Below are 16966 nucleotides of genomic sequence, written 5' to 3' on the forward strand. Positions count from 1 at the left end.
TGTTGTTAGGTTTGTTGGTGCATCAGCAACTGTGGCTATAATGCACTACATACAGAGGAGTCGTGCTAGTCAAGAGTGAGCAGATCAAGGTGTATTCCCAATGGGCACTGGCCCACCTACTGCAATGGTGTCCAACCTTTTCCCATACAGTGGCCATATTCAAAAAAATTCAAAGTTAGATTTCTTTAGTGTGTTATATTTTCCATATCTTTTTGCATGTAAAAGTAAAATTGAAAATATTCGGAAATTTTATTAAGTACTGTACAATACACAATTACATTTACTGAACAAAACATTTAATGAGATAATAAACAAAATTTAAAATGCTGTTTTAGTTCACTTTCCTCACAGGCCGTGGGTTGGACACCTCTGCGAATCAAATGTAAGCACCCTGTTCAAGAATTAGAAAAGTGATTTTCTTTTACTCTGACAAATAATCTGTTGTTTCGCGGAAGTGCATTATCCACATTTTTCAGTAAATTTTCCCTATCTCTGTTTACATGGTCACAGTACCTGAATATCCGAATGACACTGACATTTTGGACAGCTTCAAAAAAAAAAAAAAAGAAAAGAAAGAAAAAATTCAAATTTAAGGACTAGTGACAATACTGATGATGAAAGACGGAAAATGAGGACAATAAAGGTATTAATCCTTCTAAACGCGAATTGTTGGCATTTGGTGAAAGCGAAGTTAGAAAATTGTCAATTAGGTTACAGTTAAATGAAAGAGATGCAATTCGTGGATACTTAATTGATAAGAAGTTTCGGAAGAATTGAAGAATGCTCTGAGTATGATACCAATTTCATCGAGTGAATGTGAACAAGGATTTTCACAAATGAATCTGATCGCCAGCCCAACCAGTGTTTCGTTGATAACAAAAACAGTTTCTTCGCTACTGTTTCTTAAAATTGCAGAGCCACCGCTGACCCGCTTCGATCCAGCAAATATGTCGATTCATGGTTGCTTCGGAAACGTCATTCAGCAACCGACACACATAAAGAGAAAGAAAAGAAGTTGGCAGCCTGTGGTTTGCAAGCCGCATGCAGCTTTTTTAACACATAATTGCGGTTCTTTAACTTTACAGCTCACATAAAGCACAATTTGAAATGGAGTTAAGAGGTCTTAAAAATCAAGGGCATGTGGAGTGCAAGACTAAAATGCCTTAAAACTGAAATTGAGGATTTGGAGAGGCAAAAGCTGCTATTGCAATTCTACACAAATGGATGGCGATATACGAGTTTAAAATGCAGACCAACTTGTGCTCGATGCATGGAGTAGCTTACCGGGCCCATATACAAATTTGAAAATATTTGCATTTGGACTTCTCTCAAGTTTTTGGTTCGACGTATTTCTGAGAGCATATATTTTTGAACATGAACTATATTAAAAATAAATCAAGAAACTGTCATATGAACAATGTGAGCACGTTTAAAGCTTAGCATGTTTAATTACGACATACTCGCATGATGTTGAGAGACTCGCTCAAGAAGTTCATCAGCAAAAGTCACATTAAATTTGTACCTAATTGGATGTTTGCTATGTTTTTTTCAGTATTAATAAATCGCCTCCTCACAGCTTGAGATGAGGTGCAGCTCTTCAGATTCTCTCTCTCTCTCTCTCTCTCTCTCTCTCTCTCTTTTTTTAATTAGATCAAATATGGCTCTTCACTCAAAAAAGGTTGCCGACTCCTAGCATAGGGTGTCGGATGAGAACTTAATAAAATTTGGAATATTCTACAAAAACTTTATTATGAAATTATTTTTACTTACGTTATTATTTTTTACATACCTGAATAATAAATTTTTGCTTAATAAACTGTGTTAATATACTTAATTTGTTGTTCTTATTCTAAAAACATTATTACTGAAGTAACAATATCAGAAAAAAAAAATTGAGTACTTTTCATATCCTTTTAATTTTCAATTTTTCCTGATGGCAAAGAATGAGTACTGGCACCTATTTTTTTTACAAAAGAAAAGCACTGGATATCACAGTGCGATTTTTTTCTGAAATTATTTTTCACACAATGTTATGTTTCTCCTTCCACCTGATTAGCCAGCTGTCTATAGACAAAATCTTTTATACCAATTTAGCAAATCTCTTCACTCTTCCACACAGGATATTTCTAATAATAAGAGTATTTTTTAATCTTGCATTTGCTAACTATCTCAGAAATGCATCTTCCACAAATTTAATCTTTCTATATCTTTTTACTTTCCTATCTAGATTTTCATTCAGTCACTTTGAGTTGTGGGATTGGGGGGGGGGGGCCTGTAAACAAAACTCTAGTCTATTCACAGAAAGTAAACAATGGACACAGTACAGAAGTATCATGTGATCACTTGCAAGAGAATGTAAAAGAGAAGAAGAAAGTAACAGCACAGTATACATCCAGTGACAAATTTTAATGACTAAAAATGGAGCTACTAGACTACATTCTATCTTGGAATCAACTGTCTTGAAGCTCAACAAATGCTCAACAAACCCACACACGTCCATGTACCAACAATGAACGCCGTTCAAGTATATAAATGCTCAATCACGTGGCCATGTACACACCAGTGCACGCACACACACACCTCTTGTTATCTGTTAAATTTTATCTCTATCGTCCATATTCTATTAGAATCTGTACGCACTATAATGCTGAAGAAAGGGTCCATTTACCCTGATAGCTCCATTTTTTAGTCATGAAAATTTGTCACTGGATGTATACTGTATTGTTATTTTCTTTTAGTCATGGACTCCAGTACAACAGGTCCTTTTTCATTTATTAAAATGTAAAATGTTTAGACACTAATTAACATCAATAACAGGACCTAACTTGGAGACCATAACACTTTAGAACAGTGGAAATAAATGCCCCGAATACCACATAACATTTAAGGTTATCTCGCAGGGTTGAATTGCTTCGCTCCTCTACTACCAACCATAAAATGCAATAGCAATAGCATATTTTCTTTACTGTTTACCTACTTTTGTTTACATGTACTGTTTGCTTTTTGTGAAGACATGGAGCACAGATTAGGAGTTTAAAGAACATGCTTTCACGTGGCAAGGAATAAGGTTGTAAACATTGTTTAGCACGGTCAGGGTTGTAAATAATAAACAGATATGTTTAACTTAATATGTAATTTCAGGTGTCCAGGAAGGCATAGGTGTTCTATTTTAAAAAGAAATGCTAACAACCAAATGGTGATGCAATTGTACAAAGCAGGATAACTTATATACATTATAATAAGAAGCTGATAACAATAACCAGTGATAAGATATGGCCAGTCACAGTATATACAAAGGGTACTAGGAAAGTTTTGCAATACAGCTTTGTTTATTTAATTTTTTCAAAGTAATTTCCTCTACATTCAATACACCTCTCCATCCTCCGAAACCAATCTTTAAACCAGTTCTGCCAAGTTTCACTAGGGAGTAAAGCACACTCGCTGTCCCAAGCCCGTAGAAGGTCCTCATCACTGGAAAACCGCCTCCCTTTTAGCTTCATTTTCACATGCGGGAACAGTGCAAAGTCGTAGGGAGCAAGGTCTGAACTGTAGGGAGGGTGCTCGAGAAGTTTCAGTCCTGTCGTGGTCAAATATTCGGTGCAGGCTTTGGCGCGGTGAGCTGCAGCATTATCGTGATGGAGGTACCAGGTGTCCATTCTTGACTTTGGCCGCAGGTTCTTCATAGATCCAATGACTTTAGGCAGGCATTGTTCAGTATACCACTTAGCTCTGACTGTCTTCTGCGTGTCCAAAACGACACGTTCCACAATTCCACTTGATTTGAAAAATACAGCTATCATTTTCTTCTTTACAGATCGGGATTTTCTGACAATTACGGGTGTGTCGTCATCATCAAAGACCCGAACTTTGTTTTGAGCCTTGGTCAGCAGATCGTAATAGTACAGCCAATTCTTGTCACCTGTCACGATGTTGTTCACATACCGAGATTGTCCCTTATCAAACTTTTTTAACATCTCCCGCCACCAAGTCACACGTTGTGTCATCTGCTCTTCAGTCAGTTGATGCGGCACCCAGAGAGAACAAAGTTTCTTCACGTGCAAATGATCTTGCAGAATCGAACGAATTGCTGGTGCATTTAGGCCCAAAGTATCCTCTATCTGTTGGTAGGTCACTCGCCTGTTTTCGTCAAGCATTTAACTCACAGCAGTAACGTTTTCCTCCGTAACTGACGTTCGTGGCCTTCCCGGCCTCTCAGAATCCTCCAGAGTGAAATTTCCCCTTTGGAATTCTCTATACCACCTGAATATCGTTGTACGAAGTAGACAATCATCATCTAGTGCAAGAGTCATTTCTTCTAAGCACTGGTCTATGGTTAAACCACGCAAGAAATTATACAGCAAAACTGTCCTTATCTCATTTCGTGACCACGATGCCATCGCAAGCACTTTACACTCTCACTACTAATGAATAACTGAGCCCATCGACTTGGCGCGGCGGCTACTATGCACATATGAACATGTCTCAACATGCAGCAACAAGCAGCTTCCTGTGATTCATTGTTGTGTCATATTGCAAAACTTTCCTAGTACCCTTTGTATATATATATATTATAAGTTACAATATCTAAAAGCATTTGATGGTCAAATAGTCATCTGGCACATTTCTAATGTTAAGAAACTTGAACACCATGGCTCAATCAATTTTTTTTTTTTAAATCTAGCAACTTCTCAATAATAATATAAAAGCATTGTCAATTATGAGTCTAATGAAGCATTGTTTTCTTTCAAAATATAACAGTATTCCTTATACAGTGGTCTGAAAATTAGTTTATTACATCAAAAATACATTATAATAATAATAATAAAAAAAAAAAACTTACCCAAGATGTTTTTGTTAAACTCTGAGTCCATTTATACAGACATAAGTAAATATATATGTGTGTATATATATATACTGTACAGACTCCTATAACCACAGTGGTGTCTAGCTGCAAAGTAATGGCAAGCACCTAATCAAAGCCTTGCTGGCCTTTTCAGCAGTGAGGGTATCAAATCACTGTGGTCCACGGTCAACAGGTAACATCATGACTTCTCTCCTTTCTATTGAAGGAGTCCCTGATAAAAGGGACACTCCTTCAAACAGTCATCATGGGTTATACTATTCTTCTTAGAAATGGTTAATGATAACAGTACATAAAATGACTTTAGGTGTAGTGATTAAATGAATTTTCATCATGAAAAAGATAAAAATCTGAAAAAGAAAGGAAACAATCACATTAATAAATATTTACATAATCAAGTTCATAATATAATAATGAAAGAGCACTGAATGAAAACAAGACTCACTCAATTGAAATGCCCATTTTTAGTAATGATATAATTTTCCATAGTTCTGCATAGTGACAAACAATGTAGCAGCGTTTCTCAATCATTTTTAAGCCAAGCTTCACTTATATGTAGCACACCTATACTATGAAATACATATACACTGAAGACTATATGAGTGGATGCAATTTTGATTCTTATATTCTAATGTACATTTAAAGTAGAAATTTGAGATTATGTTTCACCTAATATGAAATTAGTCTACGTTTATTTTTTCCCATTCAAGGATACCATTCCATCTCTAATATGGGCCACAGACTGTCTAAGCAGTGACATTATAATCCCTGTTGCTACACCACTGTTCTGATCTTAAACATCCATGACTAGGTCATGGATGTTTAAGATGTGCATTTCCTTCCTTAAAGTTTGAATAATTTTAAGGAAAGCTTGGACAAATTATTTGAAGGAATGGGCAAATGAAAGGTTTCCTTTTTTTTTGGCTGGTGCTGTATAAGCCTCACTTCTTTAAATCATACTGCCAGTACTAATACTGATATTTATAAATGCAGGAAAGAAAACAGAAATTCTCATTCAAACAAGTTAATGTAAGCAATGTACAGTCAGTCCTTGTATAACACGTGTTTATAATACACGAATTCGATCATACACGATTTATAAATAGGGGAATGATATCGTATATAACACGAACCGAATTCGCTTATGCAAGATTCGCCTTTGTGTTTACAAGAAATGGCAGTCGAATGCGGAATCACCCCAACTGAACGCAACATAGGAATGAAGAGAAGATTCTGAAAATGTACAGTATTTGTTTTTATACAGTATCAGTGAAGGGGAAACACATTTCACCATAATAACGTCAAAACCCACACAATTCCAGCTATCAGTATTATCGCAAATGCAATTAGATAGAGTTTACTACCAGTTTATAACAAAAGATTCGACTAGCAGAAACGCAACTGGATTTTGTTTTTGTTTTATGGTAGTAACCCCTAGAAATGTGAGCTAGTGAGGTGTTAATAGTGTGTCTCTGCCTTTGCAGTGTTGTTTATTCAGTTGCTACACGCACACAGCTTTGTTTATGTATATTAAGCGTGCCTCCTCATTTTGTAATTGTGCTTTATTCCCTAAAAATGAGCAAAATTCTTAAAAGGTGTGAACAGAAAGCGTCCTGGTGAAGACACTACAGATTCAGAGAGAAAAAGAAAAGCAATATCGATACACAGAGGCGGACTGGGTCAAAAATTCTTACCCGGGAAAATTTTTAGCGGCCTCACACTAGCGTTTATGGCCAAAATCACACTGGCCTCCAGCCCACCGGAGAAATATGAAATTGTGAGACACTTTCAGCGAAATGAAAGACCATGTGATATTGCATGTGCTACAGGCTTAAATGAGGCAAAGCCAATAATTAGAAAAAATGCAAAGAAAATAAAAACAACTTTCATAGCAGGAACAACTCAAAGTGTAATTAAAATCTATTAGATCAAGACACAAAGAATAGGAAAAGATGGAACAGCTGGCATCTGTTTGTATAGAAAATCAAACAAAGAACAAATTTGCTTACGATAGAAGCAAAAGCATTAGCAATATTTTATTACATAATAGTCGTAATAAAATACTTACATATTTTATTACAATTATTTATTGTGTTTGGTAATGTTTTGGTTACAAATGTGTGTTCAATCTTGGGTGGTCGGCACCTAACCCTATTTTTCCCATATGGCCTATTGTGTATATTGCACGATTTTGCATTGCACGAGGGTTTCTAGGAACACAACTATCGTGTTATAAGAGGGCTGACTGTATTACGTTTCAAGTGCATTGGCAAACAATAATAATTCATGACTTAAAAAAAAAAACCTTCTGCAAACAGAACATTTCGCATCTGTGCATCTGCTAAACTGCCCATTCATTCCTTCAAACAGTAATAGTAACAAACATAATATCCAGTGCTTCAGCTAAAATATACAATATGGATAGCCTACATCATATGTATGAAAATAAAATACATAATTGTGGATTTCTATTGGTTTGATTTTAATTATATCTGTGAAGTCTTGACAAATTGTTCTAACAGAGAAAAATATAAAATTTCATGAAAATCTACCCATTGGGAGTCGAGTTATTATATGTGGACAGATAAAGAAATAACTGCTGGATTTTTATAGTCCAATCTAATTTTAATGAAATTTGGGATGACTCAAATCCTTTAAAAAGATCCAAATATAAAAATCAGTTCACTAGGAGCTGGGTTATTACATGCAGATGGATGGATGAACAGACATGGTGAGGACAATAGGTACATTGTGCACAAAGAAATATGCCTATAAAAAAAAAGACTGCACTTTCTCCTAAACTAAAACAAAAATAAAAAATAAAAATATTTTCAAAAATCCTCCCATTAACATGCACTTCTGTAAATGGAACACTCAGGCATTCTCTGATAGTAATTTATGACTTATTCATAGAGCCTTCGTATCAGTGATTATGCACAAATATAGCAATTTGCAGTACAGTGCATGGTAATTGGTCAGTTGGTGCATTAGCAACTAAGGCCACAATGTGCCAAGTCAAAAATGCATGGTAATGGAATTGTAGTAATTTAATTGTGATAAATAAGTAGCTCAACGGTTCTTTTTTTTTTTTTTTTTTTTTGGTAGTTGTTGGCGCATCGGCTTCTGTGGCCATAGTGCACCTCCCAAGGTTTTTGCAGTACTTTGATCCAAGCCCGAGGCGGGATTCGAACCCGCGACCTTTGGGTTGCCAGGTAGGCACTTTACCCACCTGGCTAGCCCGGTCGGCTCAACGGTTCTAATCATGTAGGTTGGCACTGATTTTTTTTGTTGTCTTTAGCCAAGAAATTTTATCATCTAATAAGGCTATAACTAATTTATAACTTTACAAAAAGATCAGTATAGTGTAATACACATAATATATAAGAACATAAACTTATTGGCATATATCTGATAATTAAAATAAATATGATATTTAAAATAAAAACATCAGCCAGTAGTACGGCAATAATGCAGAGCGAAACGAAACGCAAAAAATATAAAATAAACAAACAGGGAAGGGAAAGTAAAAATAATAGAACAAAAAAGTAGTCGATAATCCCTGTATAATTTAGTCAATTAAGTCATTAAACCCAATTAATACAATGATGTAAATTTAAAATAATGCCAATTATAAATAATTTAGCGGTACCCCCCTCGAAGGTACCAGTTCCAAAAGACGTGAAATATCACCCAAAAAAGGGTTAAAGAAACTACCAAAAACTAAAATATCAAAATGATAGACTGACCATCATGCCCCATATCGACAGAGGACCACGAGGCCAATAATGGTCATGGAATCGCTGCATTTCAATCGTCACACAAATCATCGCAAAGGCAGAAATATCGAAGGACCAAACCACCCCTCCATTCCCCGATAGATCAACCAATGCAGAGGATTTGCATGGCGGTGGTCCTTATGCAGCGAGAAATAATCTATAGAACAGACAGCACTCTTGATCAGAGCCACACCACTGACATAATGCAAGCTTAACCAGCTTATATAATAGAAAGGAAAAGAATAGATGGCGGCACAGGCGCTGCTTATTTAGCATATCAACCCACTACTACCATTAATTTATATTATGTAAGGTAAAAGTTAGGCAAAAGTAATAAAAATAAATAAATATGGCTATGTAGCTATCATTAGAGGCAGCAAATGCACATCCTCCACATGATGCCTAATTATATCTGATAATTAAAATAAATATGATATTTAAAATAAAAACATCAGCCAGTAGTACTGGCTGATGTTTTTATGCAGAGCGAAATAATGCAGAGCGAAACGAAACGCAAAAAATATATAAAATAAACAAACAGGGAAGGGAAAGTAAAGATAATAGAACAAAAAGGTAGTCGATAATCCCTGTATAATTTAGTCAATTAAGTCATTAAACCCAATTAATACAATGATGTAAATTTAAAATAATGCCAATTATAAATAATTTAGCGGTACCCCCCTCGAAGGTACCAGTTCCAAAAAAGGGTTAAAGAAACTACCAAAAACTAAAATATCAAAATGATAGCCATATTTACATAGCCATATTTATTTATTTTTATTACTTTTGCCTAACTTTTACCTTACATAATATAAATTAATGGTAGTAGTGGGTTGATATGCTAAATAAGCAGCGCCTGTGCCGCCATCTATTCTTTTCCTTTCTATTATATAAGCTGGTTAAGCTTGCATTATGTCAGTGGTGTGGCTCTGATCAAGAGCGCTGTCTGTTCTATAGATTATTTCTCGCTGCATAAGGACCACCGCCATGCAAATCCTCTGCATTGGTTGATCTATCGGGGAATGGAGGGGTGGTTTGGTCCTTCGATATTTCTGCCTTTGCGATGATTTGTATGACGATTGAAATGCAGCGATTCCATGACCATTATTGGCCTCGTGGTCCTCTGTCGATATGGGGCATGATGGTCAGTCTATCATTTTGATATTTTAGTTTTTGGTAGTTTCTTTAACCCTTTTTTGGGTGATATTTCACGTCTTTTGGAACTGGTACCTTCGAGGGGGGTACCGCTAAATTATTTATAATTGGCATTATTTTAAATTTACATCATTGTATTAATTGGGTTTAATGACTTAATTGACTAAATTATACAGGGATTATCGACTACCTTTTTGTTCTATTATCTTTACTTTACCTTCCCTGTTTGTTTATTTTATATATTTTTTGCGTTTCGTTTCGCTCTGCATTATTGCCGTACTACTGGCTGATGTTTTTATTTTAAATATCATATTTATTTTAATTATCAGATATAATTAGGCATGTGGAGGATGTGCATTTGCTGCCTCTAATGATAGCTACATAGCCATATTTATTTATTTTTATTACTTTTGCCTAACTTTTACCTTACATAATATATATATATATATATATATATATATATATATATATATATATATTATTATTATTGGATTGATTTACTTTTTCTAATGATATTCTATATATATATATATATAAATAAATGGGTTTTCAATGCAACTCTTTAAAAGAAAAAAGTTTAAAGAGTCACACAGAAAAGAGGTAAACAGTAGATGAAATGGTTTCGGTGAAAGCAAGATTAATAAATTAGGTATGACAGATGGACCTAAAAGTGCAAAGCAGCATTAAAATAGGATTCAAGCGTATATGTAATTTGTATTAATATTAAATTAAATTAGGTAACTATAAATGGATGTGAAAGTTACACAAGGTGCTAGTAACTATAAGGGTGAGGAAAGTAGAAAAAGAAGAGTAGTAGATTAGTGAAAGAATATTAATATCCTAGAGGTTATGATGAATTAAGTAAATTATGGGATAAACTGCCAAGCCAATATAAAGTGGGGGAACTGTAAAGTAAAATTAGTACAGCAAAATATTAGTAAAATGCAAATAAAAATGAAAATGGTATAGCTGTCATCAGATACAGGGGGGGGGGGACATTTTTAGTAAAAGGTCTAATATAGGTATCAGCAGAAATAAATATTGATAAATGATCAGGTATTTCATCAGGGGATTACACCTGACCATGTATCAGGAACTGCATTTCTATACTTGTCCATAGTAGAAGAAGAAAAGTGAAAGGCCAAAAAGGAATGAAATGTAATTAGCACTTTCTAATACAGTATGGACAAGGTAGTCCCTATTACACACACACAATTTATTTATCAGAATTTTTTCCCCGAATAATTTAACATTATATATTATTAATTAATTAAAGGTTTATGGACCAGAGACTGACAAAAATTAAGCAGAACGAATCCAATGACCATAATGGATACATATGTCTGTAGGTAGAGAGGAATAGGTAAAGGGCTAACAGAACTGAAATTGTAACTATGGGGAACAAGGAAGGGACAGAAGGTAATAAGAAGTAAATTAGAAGTACTAAATGCTTTGTATCCCATGACTTCAATGCCTTTTTTTGTGGGCCAGCCACCAAAATCAAAGGAAAGAACAGCAAGACGTAAGGCCTCTGTTTCTGACATGAAATATATGCAGCACATGGTAGATTTGGTAGGCCAGTACAGAAGATGAGGGCTAAAGTTTAATTTATAATTAAATTATAATTATAAGGCATATGTATATTTCATGGCCCATCAGCCATGAAATGACAGAAGTGATCTGCACAATATCCATTTCTTAAATTTTTCTCCAGACTGTTACTGGCTGATGAATTGGTTCTCCTACCATGATTACATTTAAGTTAAATGTTAAATAATATTTAATTTAGTGTCTATATATTTAGTGTCAGTTGGCAACTCACTAGCTATTTAGAGTTTGGCAAGCAGACTTTTGATTGGATTAAGGAAACATGCTCTCCTACTAGGGGTTAGAGAGAGACAATCAGCTGATCACCAAACTAAATCCATAATTTACCAAATTCATTCAAAAAGCCACAAAGCTAAACTGTGTGTGTGTGTGTGTGTGTGTGTGTGTGTGTGTGTGTGAGAGAGAGAGAGAGAGAGAGAGAGAGAGAGAGAGAGAGAGAGAGAGACTGTGCCATAAAGTATGCCTTACATCAGAAATGAAAACTGACAGAATAACATTAGCTTTTTTTTTCTCTATTATATGTGTCTAACTGAACAATTATGGCAAACTATTCTCAGTAATTTTATCATGGCTGGCTGTATTCTTTAATTCAGCAGTAGCTCCACAGGACCTGTCAGGTAATTTGCAAAAAAAAAAAGTTACGTAGATTTTTCCTTTTTTTGTTGAAAACTACTGACAGACTTTCTCTATTTTCCCAAATATAGGCCTAATTTTACTAAAGTTGTTTTTGAAATGATATTTTACATTTCTCACAGAGTAACCCCTGGCTTGTAGCCGTGAAGGGTATTGTGTACGGCATGTGCATTCTGTATGCAATAAAGAGTTCTTCTTCTAACGGCACGAAAGAATGAGAAGCTGCCACACTCCAATATTTTTCAACTTTCACTTTTCTCACATGCATGTTCCCTGACAGGTGATGTTCCCATTTTATGAGTGATACAAATGATTGTCATTCTAGTTGATCAGTTTCCAAGAAGAAACTGGCTTTATTAGTTTAATCAATTTTCTAAATTAAGAAAAAAAGTAAAACCTAACAAAATGAAAATACAGTCCATGTCGTTCTATTTCAAGGAAACAGATCAGTGATGTTCTCCTCTAATTTTTCAGAACTTCTAAATTTATAAATATAGCATTCTCATTATTCTGAGGATTATTTTAAGTCTTTTCCACCTGAAAACATGATTGGACAAATATAAGAACTGTGAGACGTTTGTTCTTTTGCCAAAATCATTCTTGTAATTATTTTTGAGAAAAGTGCTTCTGCTCACGAAGAAGAATAAGTCAGTTTTTTAGTGTTATTTATTATTACTTTTTTCTTTTTAATTCGGTGAGTCAGATTCTAATAATTTTATATTTAATTTATTATATAATTTATTTATTTCGGCTTTATTTATTATTTCATAAAATATATAACTGATATATTCATTAACACAAACACATACAATGTAATGTATTTTGTAATTGGTCGGTTCACAGATTTTTTTTTTCCCTCTCAAACACTTAATTATTAATCCAGATTTCTGTGAGCATACCAAATGATAATTATTTTTCTGAAGAACTTTAGGGGATAAATAATAAGATAAATTTTTCAGTGTTTTTTCTTTATATAAAACTACTAAATCTTTTTATATGGTAAGTTAGATCCAATTAATTGAATATTTTATTTTTTACAAATAGGTTTTTATTCATCATCTATTTGTTTTGAAAAGCATATATATTATAACATATACTCACACATACACATAGACTAAGTGAAAATATTACACTACTCTGCATTTTAAAAAAATTCACTGATGTTTTCTCAGAAAAGTGTGTTTCTGACATTTTCTAATGCTGATTTCAAAAATGACTTGTTTATTTCTATCATTTCAGTTTCTTCAAAAATCATGAAAGAAAATTTGATTTTTCACAAATTTTCATTTTTCTGATTTTCTCGCAGATCCTTCTACTTTACAGCCCATGTCCAGCATCCAACAATAGTCAGCTATCATGTTGACATTCCACTTTCCTGAGACCTCATTTCTGTGTTTAATGTCCTGGTGAAACCTTTCACCATGTTCTTTGTAACACTCCCTAGCTTTTCTGGGAAGTAGTCAATGTGGGAGTGTAAAAATTATACCTTAACACTCACATTGCAGCTCAGCCTCTTGAAGTTAGCCAACATATTTTCAAACAAAGTTCCAGGTCTTGATGGTATTTCTCGAACTGTTCTTAAAACCTGTGCTAATGAACTTAACCTGTTGTGTGTCACCTTTATTCACTTTATTTCAAAAGTGTTTTCCCTTCTGCTGGGAAATTTGCTCATATCCAGCCAATTCCTAAAAGGGTGATAAATCCATCCCATCCAATTATCATCTCACTGCACTTCTCTTTCTAAAATAATGGAGAAATCAATTAACCGCCAATTCAAACTATCTAGAAACCTTTCATCTGATTAACGACTGCCAGTATGGATTTCATCAGTGTCAATCCACTGGTGATATTCTGGCTTATGTTACCCATCTATGGACAAATTTAATTGAAAAAGTTGGTGAAACTCAAGCAGTTGCTCTTGACATTTCAAAAGGCTTTTGATCATGTTTGGCATAAAGGTCTTCTAAATAAGCTTACCTTATGGTTTGCCAAGCGTTTTTTTGTAATTGGATATTCAGTTTTCTCTCTGGTCATTCACTGTGGGTGATGGCTCTGTCTTCTAACTTCTCCACTAATGCTGGTGTTCCCCAAGATTCAGTTCTTTCTCCCACTCTCACTTTTATATTAATGACCTTCTTCCACTGACTGGAAACCCTATCCATAGTTTTTCTGATGATAGCACATTGCAATCCACCTTCCAGTATGAGAAACCTTACACTGCACAAACAGCTTCATCTTCTTGAACATCCAACCACAAATTTCTTAAATGCTGATCTCCAGGTAATTCTTCAGTGGGGTAAAGATAACTTAGTTGATTTCAGTCCTTCTAAAACTCTGTCAAGTCCTATATCTTGCAAATACAATTCTTTTGCTCCTATGTGTATCTTCAGTGACAGTCTGATTTCTTGGCAAGATCATATATCTCTACTGGGGGATTACCCTGACTTCTAATCTCTCTCTTGGCATAAGCACATAAAAAATATTGCTTCCTCTGCATCTGAAAAACTGGATTCTCTTTTGCTCTTGGCATTACTTTTCTTCCAAATAGCTACTCTCCCTACACAAATCTGGCCTACTATGGAATACTGTTCTCACATTTAAGGTGGTGCCCCTAAAACATCTCTCAGGCTTCTGGATTCCATTCAAAAGAGGGCAGTTAGGTTAATTAATGACTCATCTCTAATGGAGTCACTCCACTCTGTCTCATAGACATTGTTTCTTCTAAATTGGCTTCTACAATTCCCCCCTCTTCCAAAGCAGTCCAAACATGTGCCATAACCAGTCAACAATCCTTTACTGTCCAACTTCAAACTCACAGAACCAACATTTCTTCTTCCTCATTTATTCATTCGACTTTTGTTTTCTGAAACAACCTTCCTTCATACATATTTCCAGAAAATTACAATCTACAGAAGTTCAAGTCTAATTTCAACAAGTATCTTCTTTCGTCTTGTCAACCTTCAACACATGCATTGTATATGTACTATAGGTTCTAATACCTCTCTTGGTTGGGATTTTCATAAAAAAAAAATATATATATATATATATATATATATATATATATCACAATGTTTGACTAAATAAGAAGGGCTGGAAAATATTTAGGTTACTAAAAACCTTTTTAAAGTCAAATATTTTATTTAGAAAAACAAGCAAATGCCTAGTTTCCAGATACTGTAATTTACAGTATCCAATTTTTCTTGATAACAATACCCGTATGTGTACACAAGTGGTGACAAATGAGTATTATGCTCTTCCCTTTCAATAGTCTTATACACTTCCTAAAATGATATTTTCTGACCTGTATTCAGCATTCCAGATGTAGTCTAACCACTAGTTCGTACAATGGGATAATCACCTTTTGTAGTTGGCACTGCTCAGGGAACTAACTCCTAGGTCCATCTTTTACCTTGTGAATTACTTTGAGTTTGATGGAACCAAATGGTATCTTACACCAGAATTACTGCTACCCAAGTGCAGTACCTTACATTTACTCTACACCAGAAGTGATCTCAGCAGAATATGAAAACTTGAACACCACAGCAAATCAGTGTATATGCATTTCTATCATCTTATGTTTAGTATAAAACAATGTTATTTTATACCTGACTGACCAAAAAAATTATAAACAAAATTGCACAAAAATGTTCCATTCAACAGAGAGAGAGAGAGAGAGAGAGAGAGAGAGAGAGGGAGAGGGAGGGAGAGGGAAATAGGTTTCTCTCTCAATTCTTTATCATTTAGCAAATTCTGTGCCAGGCCTTTTGAAGTTTTGTCATCCCAGAATAAAACATATACCTACAAAGAGGTATTTGTTTTATTCTGGTTACTAATAAAAACTGAAAAATTAAAATCTGAAAACTATTAAACTAGAAATAAAATTAATGGACATTTTATTAGACTTTCAAATGCTTCAAAATAAAAATTACTGAAGTATCATAATGTATTTAAAAAACCTTACCAACAATGAAGACTAAACATGAACAAGTGGGAGATGATTATAATGAAGGCAGCTGAAAAAAAAAAAAAAAACACCTTTAAATTTTTGTAAACTAAAGAATAAGCACACTCACCTCATATAATATATTTGAAATGAAAATAACAATTAGATGACACACACACACACACACACACACACACACACACACACACACACACACACACACACACACACACACACACACACACACACACACACACACACACACACACACACAAATCTTGATTTACTGGGACCATGCAAGACTGAAAATAAAAAAAAAAAAATAAATAATAATAAAAAATCTCCACCAGAAATCATAAAATTCAAGTAATAAATAGAATAGGTATAAACAGATGTTTTGCAAGTCATAGATAAGTGACAAGAAGCTTTGTTATAAGTCATGATTTGGAAATGAATGTACCTATTATCCTGCAACCCCTGCTGTCTTAGCACCCACCACTCAAAAAAAAATAAATAAATAAAACAAATAAATAACAAGCGTTTAGTTTGTTATAGTGCATTGTATGGATTGTTGTGTTCCGTTGCACCACAAAAAAGCAACTTTGATTGATTATTTATGTCAGGAGTGTCAAAAAAAAAAATTTTTTTATAGTAAATATACACACATATATATACATTTTTTTTTTGGTAAAACTATAGAATACAGTAGCCTCTGACCTTGGCCAACACAACCGGCTTTTGCTTGAATCCCTCCCGAAGTTGGACCTAACCTTTTTTCGCTACATAAAAATGAAAGTCAATTAAAAACATCATCCATCTTATAAGGGTTCCCCCTCCCATTTCTAATTACAACTATTTTTCTCAGTTCACATCCTTCACTCAACCTTCTGTTCATCTTGTAGCATAACATGAAGGATACCGTATTCTAAATTTCAGCCTTTTTTTGTTCAGAAATCACGAAAATGAGTAAATGCAAGAGAATTGTGCTTC

At 34.3% G+C, this 16966-nt stretch overlaps 1 protein-coding gene across 2 annotated transcripts in view; it reads right to left on the bottom strand.

Moving 5' to 3' along the window:
- The window catches only part of LOC150078439 (uncharacterized), a 308908-nt gene that overhangs the window by 263309 nt on the left and 28633 nt on the right, over positions 1-16966 (bottom strand). For both annotated transcript variants that reach the window (XM_090384725.1, XM_090384724.1), the window contains exons 3-4: positions 15995-16046; positions 4841-5211 (exon numbers count right to left, since the gene is read on the bottom strand). The gene's annotated coding sequence lies outside the window, so the exon portion shown is untranslated. The remainder of the gene's footprint in view (positions 1-4840; positions 5212-15994; positions 16047-16966) is intronic.

This window comes from Mastigoproctus giganteus, chromosome 11 (assembly GCF_048544385.1).
Source record: "Mastigoproctus giganteus isolate SK-2022 chromosome 11, ASM4854438v1, whole genome shotgun sequence".
In the NCBI taxonomy this organism is placed as follows: Eukaryota; Metazoa; Arthropoda; class Arachnida; order Uropygi; family Thelyphonidae; genus Mastigoproctus; species Mastigoproctus giganteus.